Source organism: Zonotrichia leucophrys, chromosome 20 (genome assembly GCF_028769735.1).
Source record: "Zonotrichia leucophrys gambelii isolate GWCS_2022_RI chromosome 20, RI_Zleu_2.0, whole genome shotgun sequence".
Taxonomy (NCBI): Eukaryota; Metazoa; Chordata; class Aves; order Passeriformes; family Passerellidae; genus Zonotrichia; species Zonotrichia leucophrys.
Genome location: NC_088189.1, coordinates 13,008,652 through 13,012,667, shown reverse-complemented (window position 1 = coordinate 13,012,667; position 4,016 = coordinate 13,008,652). Strand labels below are relative to the sequence as shown.

The 4,016-nt window shown below is 48.1% G+C and overlaps 1 long non-coding RNA gene across 1 annotated transcript; it reads right to left on the bottom strand.

Moving 5' to 3' along the window:
* Positions 1–1,547: 1,547 nt before the first annotated feature.
* LOC135456396 (uncharacterized) lies at positions 1,548–3,678 on the bottom strand. The gene is made up of 3 exons (XR_010442526.1): positions 3,210–3,678; positions 2,670–2,728; positions 1,548–2,409 (listed from the first exon to the last, which is right to left on the bottom strand). It is a non-coding gene; the product is annotated as an uncharacterized LOC135456396 (long non-coding RNA).
* Positions 3,679–4,016: the final 338 nt, after the last annotated feature.

Here is a 4,016-nt window from a genome sequence, read left to right as displayed (position 1 = left end):
GATCCCCTAAAGCAGCCTCAGATTGCAGACACAGCCCCCAGCAGCCCTGGCCAGCACAGAGCCCTGGGCCAGGGCAGAGCAGCTTGCCCAGGGGCTCAGGTGAGCAGCTTGGGGCTGTGGGCACAGGGTGAGGGTGAGGGGAGCCCTGGGCAGGGCTGGGGAGCATCCCCCAGCCAGCAGCACATGGTGTTCTCCATCCTCCTGCCAGAGTGGCCTCACAGACCTCCTGGGAGCAAACACACAGCAACTGTGACCTTTGGAAGGGATCTTGCACTGAGGAGCTCTCTAATCACACAGCCATTATTGGTTCAGAATGAACTCGTTGCCTCAGTGGTCAGTGGGAGTTGGACACAGTGGCTCCAGCTTTGCTCCAGCTGTTCCTGTGCCCCTGATCCCACAGATACCCTTTGTGTGCAGGCCAGGCCCAATTTATACAGAAAGGAGACAGAGCTGCTTGGTCTGACATTGCTGGTGTCCCAAGGGACATTAATTCCCCTCCCAACTGCTTTAATTTCTTTTCATTTTGCCTGGATACCAGCCCATGGCTCATCAGAGTGTTTCATGATCACTCCTCAAAGTGTTTCAAGAGGCACAGCTCCAGCTGAGTCAAAAGTACCCAAAGAGCCTCTCTTCACCCCTGAGCTGTTTGTTTTCCCTCCCATGCCTGCAGAATAACCTGGGCATGATGTTCAGCTGTGGCACCACCAGAAGGTCCCTTCTTAACACATCAACCCACACCCTCCATCACACAGGGACCAGAAATCCCTGCTGGGCTCCCAGGTGAGAGAGGAGAACAGAGTCAGATTTGCCCGTGGGTGTTGGCCTGGGTGAGGGACATACATCTACTTCATAATTGGTTCTGCTGTCTTTAATATAATTGCTTCAAAACCAGTGCACTGTTACACTGATAGTTATCATTTATGTTATACTGACAGCTAGAACTCCTATCCTGTGTAGCAATTAATTCTGATGGAGATCTTTTAGTCTAATTGTAGCCATGATATTTTCTGAAAAATCCTTTCTTTAGGATTTTTCCTCCTGAGAAGCTGAGAGGCCTCAGGAACAAAATGTAAATATTGATTATCTGCTGCTGTGGAATGTAACAGGTGCATCTGTGATTGGTCTCATGTGGTTGTTTCTAATTAATGGCCAATCACAGCCCAGCTGGCTTGGACTCTGTCCAAGATACAACCCTTTGTTGTTATCATTCCTTCTTTTTCTATTCTTTGCCAGCCTTCTGATGAAATCATTTTTTCTATTCTTTTAGTATAGTTTTAATATAATATAGATCATAAAATAATAAATCAGCCTTCTGAAACATGGAGTCAGATCCTCGTCTATTCCCTCATCCTCAGACCCCTATGAACACTGTCACAGTCTAATTATATAATCATTAGTAATTTATTTTTATTTAAACATATCTTTTTAATATAAACATACATAATTTATTTTAATGTAAACATATCTGGTTTGCCATCCTAATTCCTGCAGCACAAAGGTTCAATTACACCTGTAAAATCCTTTAAACTCCCCTGAGAGGGAGTTTATGAAGCAAGGAGGGTCCTTGCTGTACCTCTTGACTCACTGGGTGGGGGGGGTCTCCCTGAAAAACTCTGTCTGAAGCTCCCACTCTGCCCAGGACACTGGAAAAGTGGGGATGGTGAGGATTTCCTGCTGCTGAGGAAGCACCAGGAATCATGGCCTCTCTCTGATAACCCTTGCACATTTAACATCTACAGCAACAAGTCAGGCAGCACTCTCCCCGCTACATTTTGTTCTGTCATTCTAAGATAAGGAGCAAAGGAGAAAAAAAAAATATTAGAAGAGTGAGGAAGCCACACTGGTAATGGCCCTTGCACAAAAGCCAGGGGAGTTTCTCTCTTATCAGTCAGCATCAGCCTGCTGTGCTGCCACAGGACACAGAGATGTCAGCCCATTTAGATTTCCTTTGATCTGGCAAAGGCACCAGATCTGCTGCTCGAGGTGTCTGTCACAGCAAATCCTCAGCTGCACCTGCAGCACCTCACAGGGAGATGGGAGCAGCCTCAGGCTCCTCCTGCCACCAGCTCAGGGAGCTCTGGGAGTGTTCCTTTGGGAATAAACCTAGGAGCAGCACTGCTTTGGATCTGCTAAGAATCTGATGAGGGTCTGTTCATGCTCTTTCCACTCTCCATTGCACTGAACAGGTTTGCTGGCTGTAAGAGCACAGGTGAGGGGCAGAGGAGCCTCCCTGGGCACAGTCCTTGCCCTCAGACCCACACTGCTCATTCATTCCCTGGGCTTGCCAAGTGCTGCTGCTCCAAAACCCACATGGAAGGGTGTGTGGGTGTGGGAGTTCTTCAGGATTTCTCCTTTCTTGTTTACCTGTTCATTTCAGCTTGAGAAGGAGGCAGATTCTTCTCATTTGTGCTGTGAATAGAAAGCAAACCAAGGTTTCCTAGGTCTCCATTCCACAGGGAATGGTGTCAGTGCCAGCCTCCCAGCCAAAACCACTCAAATACACTCCCAAATGCTAATTCCACACCTCCCACATGGCACTAACATCACAAGAGCTCACTGGCCCTAAGGCAGGAGAGAGGAGTTGTTGCCAGACTTTGAACTTTCAGCCACAGCCTCAAGACCTCTCATTTGTCCAGGAGAAGCCTCCCATACTCCCTAGGAAAACTCACCTGGAATGCTTTTGTTGGTCCTGTCAGCATCACCCTGACACTCACATGTTGCCCAGAAGCTGAAATAGCACAAGCAGCAGAATGAGACATCAGGGCATGAACAGGGAGCTGTTATGTGTTAAATCAAAGCATTCAATCATGGGGCCAGAAACATTTACATCAGAGGGAGCTCAGAATAGAAGTGAGGCAGCAAAGATTTTGGCCACTGGAATACCAGAAAGGGCCACCAACCCTGGTATTTCCACAGCTGATTTTCACAGCTAGGCCTTGATATCTTTGCTGTAAGCCCACAGTCAAAGCACTTTGCACAGACTCTTTTCCTAAAGCCCATCAAGGGCTTTGCTGGCCCAGCTCCAGGAGAGGAGAGCCACCAGATCTAGCTTTGGAGAACACATGGTTGAGCAAGATCTGTGCAAAGCTCCCCACTTATATCAGTGTCATCTTCCACCTTGATAACAACTAAAAATAAAGCGCTGCAATAATCAACTAGATTGACTAAGACAGATGCTGCTTTTAACATGTGTACTGTAATTAACTTACAAAGGGCTAGAAAGCTCCATCTCAGCCTCTTCCCACAGTGGAGGAAGTTTGCCTTTCTAATAATAGGAGCTGGTAACACATGTTGAATTATAAAGTAATGAAAGTTGGTTTTGGCAGGAACAATCCAGATTTGTCGTGCTTCCATTTAATTTCCAAGTCTGACAGGCGCTCTGCTCCCAGCGGAGCCGCTGCTTTTCCTGGAGCTCTGCTGAATTTCTTTCCATAAGGTAGGGCACAGAACCTTGGCAGGAGGAGGGGGATGTGTCTCAGGGCCCCTCCTGACGATGCTGTGCTGACTTTCTCACACATGCTGGCGGGTTTGCACACACGCTGCGTGCACACCCACACAAAACCTGCCCAGCCACAGGCTGAGCTTCCCCCGGGGTGCCTCACCCTGAGCCACCACAGATGGGATCACACAGCACTGTGTGAGCAGCACACCAAAGATGTTCCCCTGCCCTCTCCCATTTGTGCCGTGAGGAGAAAGCAAACCATGGGTTTCCAGGTCTCATTCCACAGGGAATGGTGTCAGTGCCCTCCCTGTCAGTGCTTGCAGGGCTGTGTGGGGCTGGGTGCTGCCCTGCCTGCTGCCTCAGGGCCACTGAGCTGGGACAGCCCTGGCTGGAAATGGCACCAAGCACCCCTTATATATGCAGGGAACACCCCAACAAAGGCAGGAATGATGCATCTGACTCCATGTTCTCAGAAGGCTCATTTATTACTTTACAATACTATAACATACTAAAGAATACTATACTAAAGAATACAGAAAAGATACTTAATGCTAAAAAGATAATAATGAAAACT